The sequence below is a fragment of the Mauremys reevesii genome, linkage group 20, assembly GCF_016161935.1.
Source record: "Mauremys reevesii isolate NIE-2019 linkage group 20, ASM1616193v1, whole genome shotgun sequence".
NCBI lineage: Eukaryota > Metazoa > Chordata > Testudines > Geoemydidae > Mauremys > Mauremys reevesii.
In genome coordinates, this window is record NC_052642.1 from 13,783,065 (window position 1) to 13,798,989 (window position 15,925).

The window sequence follows — 15,925 nt, forward strand, 5'->3', positions numbered from 1 at the left end:
TCCAAACACAGAACAAAAAGACAGTCCCTGCCCCAACGAGTGTACAATCTAGAGTAATACAATAACAAGTGCATTGTCATCCTACCTTGATTGTTAGTGGTGGCATTATGGTAGAGGCTAGTAGGCCCCATTGTGCTTGGTGCTGTACAAACACATACTATGAGAGGGTTCTAAAAGTGCTTACCATGTAAATAGACACGACAGACAAAGGGTGGGAGGAAAACAGGCACAGAGAGATGAAATAATTTGCTCAAAGTCACACAATCCTCTGAAAAGCTGAGACTAGAACCCAGCTCTTCTGGCTCAGAGTCCAATCCACAGACTCCTACCACCTCTCAGTGTCTAGTACAGAAATTGCGGTTTGCATTTTCCATCAAACAAACATCGTTCGGATGGCTTCTCTACGAATCTGCTGCTTCCAACTAACTTACTCCGAACTGCTCCAAGTGTTGTTTGGCATGACCCAAGTGATATTCAGCCAGTCTCATGAGTGAGCCAATCAAATGGCCAAATTCTGAATTGCTTACACAGGCCTTAGGGAACAACTCCCACTGAATCTCAAGGGAATTCAATTCGAGCAAGAACAGATCAAGGGTTAAAAATGGACTCAGGACTTGGCCTAAAATCTGGATGGTTCTTTCATCACCACAAGATTATTATGGAAAGCTCAAGTAGATCAACTAATTCTCCGAGAAGAGACCTTATTGCGCTAATAAGGTCAATGGTTTGAGAACAGCTTCATTAGCGTGACAGTTTTTTAAACCACATAGATACAGAGTGAAATTCACGCATGTGCAAAGAGATAAACACAAGGTCTATGTGCCTTTTAAATCCCAATTTAGTCTATACAAATAGGGCTTAAGTGGTGCACAGTGCTTGTGCTAACTCTGCACAGGGATGAATATCACCCACATGGCTATTCTTTGTATCATCTACTGTTGCAGAATCTTTGAGGCAGAGTTCCATTTTGTAGCAACATTCCCAGTCAAATGTTCACTGGAGAATGAGAGAACAGAATTGAATATACTCAGCATCTAGAGGAGATCCTTTCCATACCCATCATTTTCCCTTTTACAGCTACAAGCTTCAGACAATGTGCAAAACAGTCAACAGATGTAAACCCACGGTCTCTAAGCACTTTTAAAACATTAGTATCCTTGACAGAGAGACAGCCATTTCCCGCTCCCTGTGAAGCACCGCCAAATGCTGCAGGAAGTTTTTCCAAATATTTTCAGGCAGAGGGCCATGTTTTCAGCAGTGCTTTGCAGTTTCTCATGGAAGACCAGGAGAAAGAGTAGCGACAGTCACGTACTGTAATAAAGTGTCTGATTGCCTGTCCAAGTACACAATGCTGTGGACATGTATTAAATGCTCAGTGTCCCTCTTCCAGGGATCCAACTGCCAGATACTTATCAAGACACATACAGTTTAGTTATTTTCAAACAAGAAAAAAGATCAGATAGGAAGTTATACTGTCCCTTTGCCTTGTTCAATTAAGATCAGATAGGACAGTATGTCCCTTTGCCTTGTTCAGTTAAAGACTTCCTGGGAATCAACTTTTTTCACTAAGATCAAAGATCTGCAGCTATTATTGCAGTTGTTTGGGGTTTTTTAGTAAAGGCATTGGGCTTGATTCTGTCTGCGAGGTATTTTTATGGGCCCTATTATCATAGTATTTCAGCACCTCACACTCTTTAGTGTATTTGCCCTCACAACTCCCCTGTGAGTTAGGGAAATGCTATTATTTCCCTTTGTAAAATGGGGAACGGAGACATAGAGAGATTAAGTGACTTTCCCAAGGTCACCAGAAAGTCTGTGGCAGAACAGGGAATTGAAATGAGATTTCCCCAGTTGTAGTCTAGTGTCCTATCCACTAGACCATCCTTCCTTTAATTCTGCTCTGCTTACACTGGTACAAATGAGGCTTCTTCCCCTCCCCACTGGAGTTAATAGAGTTACACATTGCTTTAAAACTGATATAAGGCAGAGGAGAATAAGTCCCCAATAAGTCTGAGAGGAGAGCTGACAAACATGCTGTCTTTCTAGTACTTGTTGCAGTGCCAACAGTTTCAGTTTGGGCAACCTGCCTGTTGGAAGTGCGTAGCCCTAGGTTTTAGAACGCTGATTTCAGTGTCAGCCACATGCAGCAAAGGAAGCAACGCTCATAGAAATATTAGCGATGGTATTAATAGAGTCCACCTTCGTTTGCAATGCTACCTAGTCTGTGGTTTTTGCGGGGGGAGGGGGGTTCACTCAGATTGAGTTGATTGGTGTTACCGGGAGGAGTCAGGACTGACAGCTCCTTACATGATGAGAGAGAGCAGTTGCATCTAATGGATAGAACTTGAGACACTTTCCAGGGGCCTGGTTTTCAGAAGACAGGAATTCAGCACTTTCTGAGAACCAGGCTCCTTTTTAAAGTGTCGGATTGAGCACTCCGAAAACTGGAGGCATGTAAAAATCACAAGTCACTTTGAAATTCCTGGCCACTGTCCCCCAACCCCATGTTCAATGTAACAACACTGCCACTTATCTCTTATATCACACTTTTCAACCGTAGATCTCAAAGCACTTTACAAAAAAGAGGTCAGTTGCATTATCTCTTTTTTAACAGATGGGGAAACGGAGGTGCAGAGGCAAAATAAATTGCTTGTGGTCACCCAGCAAGCCAGTGGCAGAGCCAGGACTATAACCCAAGTCTTTCATAACCCAGTACAGTCCTCTATCCACTAGATCACACTGTGTTTCAAAATCATAATTTTCTTTACATTTTGTAATGAGCTAAAAAGTGGAGACTTAAAATAGAGCTAGTCATTTACAACAGCAAAGTGCTTTTAACATAGGAAAGTGAGTATCAATCATTTTTTCAGGCCAAACTTCATCCCTGGACAGAGGACCAGAAAAAAGGACTATGGGTCACCTTAAGAGAGGACTTAAGTAGGATTTAGGATTTAAGAGGCACACAGGCCTTCTATTGACCCTTTTCAGGAGGTTGAGTTTCACTGATAGTAAATCTCAGTCTGTGGTATGGCAATGGATGAAGTTCTTGACTCTTCTTTTAGGACTATAACTGCCATTAAATGGAGGCAGGGTGATTCCATTATCAGTTTTGAGATGATAGAAGAATAAAGGTGAATAAATTAGAGTTTTGAGACATCTGTATTACTGACATACTGGTTGACGTTTTCATACCCTCTGTTTAAAAGTAAATATGCCCACAGATATATTTGGATGAATGACTTTACAGCCGTAGAGCTGACAGATCTCAACACTGTCAGGAGAAAACAACAATAAAATATCATATTGTTATGAAACTTAGCATTCACCAGCTCTGACTTCACCGAGAGAGGAAATTAAGAAGCAGCTGTTTATCCCGGTCTTTTCAGCTGTCACTCCACTGAATCACCAACCCTACACATTCACTTGTGGGTGTCATGTAACAGCCTATTTTAATATTTTAAGATCACCATGATAAGCCCTCACCATGATACAGTGCCTGTTTAGAATGTTATGCAAAGACAGCGATACATTTTTTCCCCCCAGCTTTAACCATTGCAGGGCTATTTAACATACCACATCTGAGGAGCAAAACCTACTGCCAGTTGCTTCCCCTAAGCACCTGAGGCCCAAGTCAGCAAAGCATTTAAATGCATGTGTAAGTCCATCCTTATTCAGCAAAGCACGGAGGCACATGCTGAACTTTGAACATGTCCCTTGAAGTAAATGGGATTTAGGCACATGCTTTGAGTTGTTCACATGCTTAAATGCTTTGCTGAATAGGGATGGAGTGAAAGACGACCCTGGGGTACCCCCTTCACGGTGCTGATATTCCAGTGGAATGCTGGCATTCAGAAGAATATTGCAGCTAAGCTGCTACAGTGGACACGGGCAGCGAAGGGGGAAACACGCACAGCTTGTTAACTGCAGCTCCAGATTCAGGAAGAGTAGAGTGGCTGGCGTGAACCACTGAGAGAGAAGAGGGGAAGGCTTAGCGTTTTATTGATGCTCATCCTCTTATGACTACAGAAAATTCATCTTGTGGGAGATGCCCAACCGATCCTTATTTACTAGCCCTTCTCTTTACGCCTGAAAAGGGGTGGAAAGCAGTCTACGTTTGGGAACTCAGCACCTAGATAAAATGGTGATTGGAAGGATAGAAATCCCTCAGTGTTTCCCGAACTGTGGGTACAGACTCCGAGGGCAGTTGCAAAAGGGTACCGGAGGGGTCACAAGATGTTGAGAAAAAGAGGGGGGCCAGGCCAAACCCGAGAGGTGCTGCAACTTGATCTCATGCACCAGTGGCCGGGTCTCAATGCCCAGATCAGGAAGCCGAGCCCAGGCAGCTCTGCAGGACAGGAGTGGCAGAAGCCACTGCTGAGTGCAGGGTGAGTTCTCTCTGCAAATCCCTTCTCTGGGCCTCCAACCCCCGCCTCCCGGGTGGTGGTGGTGGTGCAGAACAAACCCCCTGGGTCTCTCTTCCCCTGGGAGCACCACCCCTCCGCCGTCTCAAAGGGGGTGGCAGCTTGAAAAAGGTGTGTGAACCCTGACATAGGTTGGTTTGATAGTCACGGGAAGGGAGCAGAGGCCTACTGAAATGTATTAAATTATAGATAAAGAACCTGGTTTATGGAGGAAGTGGGGGGGGCAGGTGGGACAGGACTACAGGGGGCTACTGAAAGCCCAAAGGGCTGACGCCACCATAGAACAGTTGGAAAGTCAGGTGCAAGGACTGGGAAGAAGCTTCAAAATTCAGATTAGCTTTAGATAAACGCTATAGGTCTGAATCTCATGTACCCTAAGGGCACTTTAAGCTACTCTGGCAGTGTAAAGGAGCTTTAAAAGTAGACAAAAATTACACTTGGACATGTCCTCCTCAGCATCCCCTTTACACAGCCAGAATGGTATAGAGCAGCCATAGTGAAAAGAAGATTCAGGATAATTTTTTCAAAAGTATTTACGTGATTTAGGAGCCAACACCCAGATTTTCAACCATATTTGGTTGGGTGCCTAATGATGCTGATAGGTATCTAGTGGGTTTAGAAGCAGGATAGGTGCCTAACTCCCATTGAAAGTCAATGAGATACAGGCACCTAACTCATGTAGGCACTTCTGTAAATCCCACTAGGCTTTACAGCCTAGTAAATAACTTCTAAAGTCCCCTTTTACAAATAACTTTGTAAATATGGCCCGTAAGTCACATTTTCTAAAGTCACTTAAACACCCACTGAAATTCAGTGGTCCCCTTTTGAAAATGGGACTAAGGTGCTTTTGAAAATGTTACCCATAAGCCTTAAGGTTTGCACGGTATATGCAGCGTTTGAGGGATGTGGATTTTGACTTTTGAATTCTGTCCATTTATTATTCTCTTATTATTTATTGTTTGTACTGCAGCTGAACCCAGGAGCCCTCCCAGGACCCCATTGTGCTAAGTGCTCATAGACTCAGACTCTAAGGTCAAAAGGGACCATCATGATCATCTAGTCTGACCTTCTGCATATTGCAGGCCGCAGAACCTCACCCACTCACTCCTGTGATAGACCCCTAACCTCTGGCTGAGTTACTAATGTCCTCGAATTATGGTTTAAAGACTTCAAGTTACAAGAGGATCCACCATTTATACTAGTTTAAACCTGCAAGCGACCCCGTGCCCCATGCTGCAGGGGAAGGAGAAAGCCCCCCGCCCCCCACCAAGATCTCTGTCAATCTGACCTGGAATAAATTCCTTCCCAACTCCAAATATGCCAATCAGTTAGACTCTGAGCATGTGGGCAAGACACCTGGAAAAGAATTCTCTGTAGTAACTCAGATTCCTTCCTCCCATCTAATGTCCCATCACCAGCCATTGGAGATATTTGCTACTAGCAGTTGCAGATCAGCTACATGCCATTGTAGGCAGTCTCATTATACCATCCCCTCCATAAATGTATCAAGCTCGGTCTTGAAGCCAGTTAGTTTTTTTGCCCCCACTGCCCCCCTTTTGCTTTTATAAAGAACAAAAAGACATTCCTTGCCTCAAGGAGCTGAATACCTTGAATAACTCTCAATTATGAAAGGACTAGGCACATTAATATGCAGCACATTCTTCAGGAGATACAGTTAAACTCTGTGATACATTTGACCATGTAGAAAAGTTAGCAGGACAAGTATTGGGACATCTTACCAGTTTCCTTCTTTACCCATTCTCCTCCTGAAGTCAGGATCAGCAGGAACTTCCAAACATCTAAATAGCTTATAATAATTTACCTAAAAAAAGAAGAAAAGAAATATAATTGTAGAGACACAAATCCCCTAAATTGGCAAGGAAGCACATCACGTTCCTGTAGATTTTTATTTTTCTAATTAATAACAATTCCATGGTTTTATCTTTCACTTTCTGCTCAAGTGGTATTTCTTTTTGCTTCCCCAATAATTAATTTATAAGCTGAGAAGTGACAGGTAATGTTTATTATGGAGATGACTCCCTTGAAAAAGCTCCCTGAAATAACCTCTATGGATTTCTAAGGAAGCTTACATTTGGAAATTAATTATGCAACCCTACTTTTAACATAACTGTAGGTAATCAGAACAAAAGAAGACAATTGTCTTTGTTAATTATCATGAAAATTTACTTATGAATATTGTAATTGTGCACGTTGCTGCATCTGCTGTCACTCATGGGCGGAATAGCTTTAGGAAGCGTTATTTTCCTCCCCATTGTCAGTGGAACAAAGGGCTAGTGAAAGGAGGTGAGCTGAAGTTGGAAGCTCTGAAGTTTCATTTCGGATTATGTCATTCTTCTTCTAACTTTCAATGGTATTTTGAGTTGTTTTAGGAAGCAGAACACTCTGCCCGTCTGTCAGCATCATTTAAAAGCTAAAAGACCTTGCATAGATCAAGGAAACACTTCACTGCATCTACTTCAGACAGAATGTTTTCATTACAAAATATTATATATGTACGAAGGAAAGAATGGCTCAGAGGCTTGTTAATGGATTTCTTAGTATCTCACCACTAGGTCATGGGTTCAACTGGCCTCAATCAGTAATGCCTAAAAATTGATAGTAACTATTTGATGCCTGTTTGTATTGGGGTGTTCACCCCACATTAGCCTGGAAAGGGTTAGTTAACCAGACAGGCCAGTTCTCAGGGGAAGTAAGTGGTCTAAGCAAGCATTGATGGATGATTGAGTCCAGCTGAGAACAAACAAGCCGGGCTAGTATAAAGCCAGGAAGTTGACTGCAGAAAAAGGCTTCAGGGAGGAAGCCTACAGTCACTCTCTAGGCATTGGAGAGGGAAAGGAGGAAACCCTGGGGCTCCAGGTCCTGAAGGAAGAGTTTATGCCAAAGAGTGACGGAGCAGGAGTGGTCTCAGTTAGCCTACAGGCTTGAGGGCTTGTTCCTGTTGGGAGGGAAGAAATCCCTCCATTCCTTGTGAGCTTCAGGGAAAGGAAAGCAGCCATTGTTATATAAGGAGCCTGAGAGTATCAAAGTAGGAAAAGGCTCAGGAGCTAGATGGGATGTTGCAGACTTCGGCTGATGAGTAGAAGATTCCTGAGCTGGAACCCTGAGTAGAGGGTAGGCCCAGGTTGCCCCACTGGCCCTGGGGAAGTGACCCAGTCTGGGAAGCGAATGGGAAGACTACCTGAGACAGTGTGGATGAAAAGACTTTGATATCTTGGAAGGGGGAAAACACTTGGCGAGCTGGCTGGAGGCGAAGACACAACGAGGGCACAACCGAGTCATGAAGAGGAAGTGTGCAAAATCCCAGGGAGTCGGAGGATCCATGATGAGAGCGGTGCAGAGGAAGGGTGTGTTGGACTTGGAAGGAGCTAGTCCCTACAGCAGCAAAGAGGAGGTGTCCTAGGAATGGGTGCCCTGTGACGGGGTACGTGAAATACCATGGTGGTCCTAGGTAATTCCTTGCGGGGGACACAACAAGCTGAGGCCAATTTAGAGTCCTAGCAGAAAGGCCAAAAGGTTAAAACTGGGATTTTCAAAGGAGCCTAAGAGTTAGGTCCCAACTTCCATTCATGTTCAAAGGGAGGTGGGTGCTTAACTCACATGTGCATCTTTAAAAGTGAGCCAACTACCCTCCCAGTTTCAGAGGTGGTCTCTCCAGAATGAGGTAAAGAAATATTGAAGTGGAAAATGGCCCTGATTCTGATTTCAGTTTTTACACCAGGACAATTCTATTCACTTTAGTGGAGTTACTCCAGATTCACACCATTTTTGACCAACGTGCGGGAGGTTGTGCTGCTGCTCTGTCAGGCTGTGCCTGTCCTGTAGATGAGCAGAGAACACCAGTCTCCAGGGCTGTCAAACCAGAGCCTTCCATGAGCACTTTAATTTGCTTTTGGAATTTTTAATCTCGAAGACAGAAAAGGACAAATGTTCTGCTGGCATAAATGGATAGCACTCCCCTGAAGTCAGTGATGTCAGATCCATTTACACCATCAAAGGATTTGGCTGCTAAGCTTTAGCACAATGTGTTTCACAGGCCAATTTTCTTAAAGTAGACATAGTTACAATTTCTTGACTCTACTGACTAAGCTTTGATAGCTGGCAAAGCATGACAAAATTAATTGGGGATAGACTATAACATAGATGCAAAAAAAGCTAAGTGCCTTGCCTTTCTGTGAAAACAGAAGCTCTACTAGATCAGGTCAGCTCAACCTTTAGCCCTCATTTCTTCCCTGGAGTATATCAGATATGGGGAAATTGCCAATTAAATTAATTAAAGGACATTTAAAAGTACATTTTTACAATTGTTCCTTTTAGCACAGAGCAGGCCTTAGAATTTACATATCTTGCCACTCACCAGAGGTCAATAACTTTAAAAAAAATCTATGCCCCATATAATACTGCAAGTGCTACACAAAGAGAAGACTTGATTACTGAAGTGCCACGTACCCACAACTCGAGCTGAAGTCAATGGGAGAGGCAGGCTGAATGGAAATGCAGGGGGCCTGGGTACTGTTTTGGTGGAGCTGTATTTGTGTGGAGAGAAGCAGCAAAAACCCCAGAGGAGCTGACAGAAAAGCAGCAGAAAAGCCAACCAGCCAGCCAGAACAAGCACTTTGAGTGTGTCTCTATGAAAAAGCCTAAAGAGCAAGCCTTCTAGATAGAGTGGTAGCTGAAACAGGCTTGGAACATTGAGCAAAGAAACTGTCTCCTGCTGATTAATTTTTACTGGGTTCAGGTAAACAGAACTTCATGTACATTAATTGTTAATAAACAGGATTGTACCAAAGCAATTCCTGACTCATCATTTTCTCCTCCTAATGGAAACAACATGCAAGACCCCAAATATTGGCTAACCACGCCATAACAATATTAATCTGAGTGACCAAGATGCCTTTGTCACTGAAATGTTTGCTCTTTTCCATCGTGGTCCCAATTTGCATAAAGGTAGCAAAATACAATGGCAAAAGATTTATGATGGGAGTTGGGCCCTCTGAAATAATAAAAAAATCCATATCTAAAGTTACAATACTATGCACTATGATAAAGATGGAAAAGAATCATGGGCAAGATCTGGCCTAAATGAGAGTAACATCCCTGTGTGATGTAAATTGGGGTAGCTCCATTGATTTTATTAGGGCTACCTTGCTTTATGCCAACTGAGGAGCTGAATCCATATACCTAATTTCATATATATCCTTAGCGAAGTCTGAGCAGAGAATAAATGGTAAGAAACATTCCTTGCACCAATGATATATTAATTTAACCTAACAAATCAATAAGCAGAAATCTTGTAATTTTCTGTTTTATCTTCAAAGCTCATTACTACTTATTTTGAGTTAATTTAACTACAACTGCCTAAAATATGACCAAGTTTAGGCCATCTTGTAGGAACCAGCTTCTCCTTGCTGTTGCTAAAAATTGCGGTAACCCCTTCCAAACCTCCCCACTATCTCATGGGACATATTACTTCTGACATTAATCTGCGAGCAATGTCATCTCACAGGACACTGTAACACCCTGCTGAGTTTCACAAGCTGGCAAATACACACTGATGAAAAACGATTGCACACCCAACCTTTGGTAGCCAGCCCATCTCAGTTCTTTCCCATAATAAGCAGGAGCTGAAACAGCTAAATCAACTGGGCTCCTTGCAATCGGTAAGCAAATGTAAAGTGAATTATTCACAATGGGTTGCAACCCATGAACATCCACTGTGGTACTGTGCACATCAGGGATTGCAGCCTGCATTTCATGTGCACTCAGAACTCCCACTGAAATCTTGCATTTCTTATATAATATTGATTTAAGTACAGCTACTTAAAATATGACCTACTTCGGGCGTCTTGAAGGAACGAGCTTCTCCTCACTGTTGCTAAAAATTGTGCAGCTGGATTTTATTTTATGACATTCTCATGCATCACATTACTTCTGCTCACTCAAAAACTTCCCCTGGCTTTTCTAGGTGCACAAGGAATGCAAGATTGAATCCGCGCTGAGTTATGAGCGTGTGTCAGTTAAAGCTCTGGTTCACTTATAGGGGATACAGTAAATTCAAACTGTGGGCTTTATATTTCATAGCAATAGCTGACTTTTAGTAGCAAGGGACCCAAAATGATTTCGCCATATACAAGAACGAATACAGGCCTGATCCAGAGCACCGGTAATTCCACTGATGGCAGCATGAGTTATAGATGCTCAGCATCTCTCAGGGTATTGTCCTGATATTCGAGGTGGCTGAGCTACAAGTCAGTTGCCTTTAAACCAGGCCTCAAACACATTCTTGAAGAGCAGTCTCATCACTATCTGTCTTCACTTAGGGTGACAGTTAGTTGTGTTCTAATTCACAAGGCCCCGATGGTTTGTGGTGAACGAGTGCCCTATAGTCCTGCTAATCTCTGCCTGAGCTACAACTCCCTTGATTAAACTCCAAAATGCCTGAAGTGAATTCAGCAAACAGGATGGAGAAGTAACAGCAGAATGAAATAAGAGGGCCATGTTTGTTTTCCAGTGTTATTTACAGGGGCCGCTCTAGCAATTTCGCCGCCCCAAGCAGGGCGGCACGCCGCGGGGGGCGCTCTGCCGGTCGCTGGTCCCGCGGCTGTGGTGGACCTCCTGCAGATGTGCCTGCGGATGCTCCACCGAAGCCGCGGGACCAGCGGACCCTCTGCAGGCACGCCTGCGAGAGGTCCACCGGAGCCGCCTGCCGCCCTCCCGGCGACCAGCAGAGCACCCCCCGCGGCATGCCGCCCCAAGCACGCGCTTGGCGTGCTGGGGCCTGGAGCCGCCCCTGGTTATTTAGATTCAGACATGAAAGCATGCTTCCTTTTGCTGTTGCTTTTGAAACTTTCTGCTCCCCTCTCAACCTCCCCTTCCTAAAACGGGGTCTTTGCTTTGAACCAAACTGGACCAAAAAGTCATCGCTGGCTATCTGAACTCAGAATTCAAACCTCTGGAGAAGAGTGCACCAGCTCACAAAAATTTGCACTTGAGGTTAATAAATAAATATAATAATAATAATAATAATAATACCCACTCAAGCCCTTAGAATCAGAGAGAAGGACATGACGACTTGCAGAAGTGTAAAAGCCAACACTATTATATTTGTAGATTTCTGAACTTAGAGTACATAACCCTGATGACTGTAACGAAACCTGATTTGCAGATCTACAGGACCTCACTGGGCTGCCATACAATTAGAATCTACAACCTTGAGGCAATTTTAGCTTTGTAGTTTGCCCCTTTAATTTTGCCTGTTGCTATGGTAGCAGCAACTGATTGCAATCACTACCCTTTATGTTGAAAGCTCAGTCGCATCAGTACAGGTTTTGGAAACTGAACCAAAAAAATGGGAGTTAAGCGCACACTGCATTCATTGTTTTTCATAATCCTGATAATCAAGATTCATCAAAATCCTTTGTTCCTGAAGTAAACGATTTTGAAAATCATTTAAACTATAGAGTTTTCAGAGGATTATTTGGTTTCCACACACTTTCAATCACAGCTTTTCATAGAATGGGACAATACACATGTCTGTTGAACTGTATTCTTGATAATTATGAAAGCTGTGGAAACAATTGCTATGAAGTACCTATTCTAGTCTAATTTTTTTACACCACACTAATCACTGCAGTATCTGAGAGACTAGACATAAGGCTAAGGTACCAAATCTGTAAAGGGGAATACAATACTTTCTCCCACACTTCTATTCAGATACTATTAACTCTTGGAGAAGAGTCGTATGTGTAAAGGAACCTGTACTCACAACTAGAGTGCCTCTTTCTGGCTTCATCAGGGCATAAGCTCTGCCACCCTGATGTCCTGGTCTCACTTTTCCTTGGCCCAGCATCTCATTCTGCAGCCCCCCTTCTGCTCATCAGAAGTGGACGCACCTGGTCTTAGCCCTCCAAGCAAGTCACAACAGTCCTCCCCTTCCGGGGTACTATCAAAGTCTTCCACGCCGTCCCATACAGTCCTTAAATCCACTGCCCAGTCTGCACCACTCCCTCAGCAACCAGCCCTTTAAATTGCCTCTGAGCCCTGGGGCTCCCAGCCGCCTCTGCAGCTGATCGCTCTGGGGTGACTTAAAGGGCCCGGGGAATTTAAAGGCCCTGCCTCTTCCAGTTGCAACCACGCACCCTGCTCAGGACTCCGGCATACCGGTAAGTCCTTTAAATTACTTTCACCCCTGCCTCATTGAGATCATTTATAGTACAGAGCACTGACCTATGAGGTCTGTCATGCTCCAATAATGGACTGTGGGATGCATAAAGGCAAGACGTTGAAATAACCCGTTTTACAGTCTGCAGTTGGAACTGATCCAAACGTAGACCAAACCCAAATAAATCTTTTTTTTTTTTTAAGATCAAAATTCGAGATCTTTTGTTCATCTCTTGTCTTTGCATTTCTTATTTTCTACTGGGACAGGACATGAGCACTGAAATCCTGCAATAAATCAGGATCTCTTAAGGTGGAGTTTTCAGCAGTGCTGAGCATTGGCCAAACTGCTCCCATTAAAAAGTCAATGAAAGTTTTAGCACTGGCTTCTGTGGGAGAAGAGTTAGGCCAACAGTACCAGCATCTTTGAAAATTTCCACCATTTAAAACTGTTATTGTTGTTATCATTATTAGTGATTATTCTTATTTGTTAATTACCGATGCTGTGGGAGGTAGTTTGTAAATTCAGTAACTTCCACCCCAGTTGGAACCAGAAAGCACCAGAAATACTTCAAGTCAGTCTGTTCGCATGAGAGTTGCAGCCTTTATTTCAGACCAAAGAAATTAAATTAAGCTTCGAATCAATCTGAGCCTTCAAAACTTTGGAAATTCTCCCGTCACTGTGGATTAGGATTCACTCCTCTGGATCTTACATTAAGGGTAAAACTCTTTCATGTCCATACAACAGCCTGCCCTTTATTAAAAAATAAATAAATAAAAATCTACGGTTATTGTCCCATTCACTGTAGCATTGCTATCCTAACACGTAGGCGCTGGTTGTTCCCTGCAAGCTGGCTGCTTTAAGCAGCTCATATATAAGGAGAATCCATAGGTGGCATAGAGCAAGCATAGCAACTCTATGCTTCCATGTTCTTGGCCCCCCAATATAGGAAGCATATCTATATAGGGAAAAAGACGGCACTGCCAGACCACACTGGGTTATGGACCCTGTGGAGAGTTGGTGCAAACAGTTTTTTGGGGGGGTAGGGGGAGGGAAAGCAGTTTCGGTGATAGCAAAGTGTTTCGCAAATTCATGTTGGTTTTACCAATTTATTTCAGTCAACTCCTCTTCACCCCATCCATGTTAAGCCATTAAAAACAAAACAAACAAACAAACACAAAAACTCCAAGAAAATAAAAATATTTTGTTTGGGTTTTTTCCTCCAATTCAAAAATGACTTCATTTCAATATTTCCCTTTTTTTAAAAATAAAATAAAATAAAATGTTTTAAACGTTCAGAACAAGACATTTCATTCGACCTACAATGATTTTTTTTGACTTTTTATTCATTGAATATTTCATAATGCTTCATTTTTGGTTTGACCCAAATGAATTTTTTCCTCCAGTTTTTCAGAATTGCCAACAAACTGAAAAAATCTTTCATTCACATAACTCCCCACCCCATCTAAATCACAGGTTGGCCAGAACAGAGAACATATCCTGTAATGATTTGAAGTATTATTGTAAAACTTATTTCCCACATGGGTCACCTCCAATAACCTGCTCTTCCTTCATGCACAGATTTTCCATGGCCTTCACTTGGAGACAAAGATCACAATGATGGGAGTTGAGGTCCTCTGTGAGCATTGGAGAAGAGAATTTTGCCTTCAGCACTGAGACTCATGTACTGTAAGGTGCTTCTTTTCTTACGGAGAGTTGAATCCAGAATGTCTAAATAGCAGGCCAGTAAGGCAATTTGCTGTTTAAATGACCCAATGCACATTGGGCATATTGAAGAAAAAACCATTTCCTAGTGACTACATCTCATTAAAAAAGCAATTTTCTAATCAATTACAATGCAATTTAGCTGCTAACTGTTTAATTATATAAAAAAAGCTATTTTGTTCTGTTCCTATATTTATGAGCCATGCTTTAAAATCTCATCTTCAGAGTGGCTGTTTGGAGCAATATGACTGGTCTATTGGTGCAATCACATTGAAGTTAAATTTTTCAATTCAATATATTATATTAGTCCAAGAAAATATTGTTTGTACTGAGGCATTTGAAGTGGGATAGATTCACTGATTTCTACAAGAGCTTAAATCTTTATCATTACTGTCATGCACTATGAAAAGTGTATTTTTATGTAGGTTTATTAGAGGAACATTATTTCTATAATTTTTTTTCAATCCCATACAAGAATTAACCTCCTGGAAACATCTTTGGAAAAAGGAGCATGCATACTTGTGACAAGGAGACTCCTGTCTCCAAAGAGACTGGAGCACAGAAAAGGCTAAAATGCAGGGATGATTTATAAGAGCTCAGAAGCTAGTGTTTGACTGTAACTGCCTGTCTAAAGGATGAGTAGCATCATGGACAATGCACTGAATTCTCAGGGAAGAAAAAAAAACACAACCCCAAAAGACATTAAGGACTAGTGATGCCAGCTCTTGCCATTTTGTGATGGTTGGTGTTTTTCCCTCAAAGTCCCAGCTCCTGGAGTCATGTGATTATACAAGACTCACTTTTTTTTTTTTTACAAAAATAAAGCTATGTTTCTAACCCTCATGGTAGCAGATGACAGCTTGAAAATGTGAACCCTACAGCTTCCAACATTAGAAGGCAAATAAAAAAAGAATACCAAATCTATTATTTTTAAAAAATTCATGCTTTTTAAGCCAGTCTCCTGACTGGGGGAAAGGAGGGGGTCTGAGTCATAATTATTGAGCAACTGGGGTTATACTGAGATTTTTTTTCCTTTTAAGAAAAGCTTTAGCTACCTAAATGGGAGCAAACAAGGGCCAGTTTTTCCATAAGGGCTCAGCACCATGCAGCTCCCACTATGACACTTAGGGCCAGATTTTCAAACATCCAACATGCTGAGCTCTTTTGAAAATTTGGCTACTTATTCATGTGCCTAAATAGCTCTTGAGTTCTTGGAAAAGCTGGCTCCAATTGTGATGATTATAGAGCTTAGCATCTACAATTTTGCCCTTGCCCATTTCCCCCAAATCATCCAGTGACTTCCCACAACCTGATATCAGTTCTCTCCCCTGAACTCCTTAATTCACTGCCCCCTCCTTTCTTATTGCAGTTGTCCCAGTTTTTCCCCACTGAAAATCTGGTCACTTCAATTTATTCAGTGACAATTATACCCATTTTACAGATAGGGAAAAGAGAAGAACTGAGAGGATAAGTGTCTTATGCAAGGTCACATGACAAACCAGTGGCAATTGTGGGACCTGACTCAATGGGCCCTCACAGCTTGACTGTAAGCCACTGATAACTACTCTCTGTGAGCAGTTTTCCAAGTAGTTATGCACTCATC

General features: G+C 42.4%; 1 protein-coding gene across 1 annotated transcript in view; it reads right to left on the minus strand.

The window, feature by feature from the left end:
* Positions 1-15,925, minus strand: part of PIMREG (PICALM interacting mitotic regulator) — a 76,598-nt gene that overhangs the window by 60,443 nt on the left and 230 nt on the right. The window contains exon 2 of the mRNA XM_039507597.1: positions 6,161-6,243. The gene's annotated coding sequence lies outside the window, so the exon portion shown is untranslated. The remainder of the gene's footprint in view (positions 1-6,160; positions 6,244-15,925) is intronic.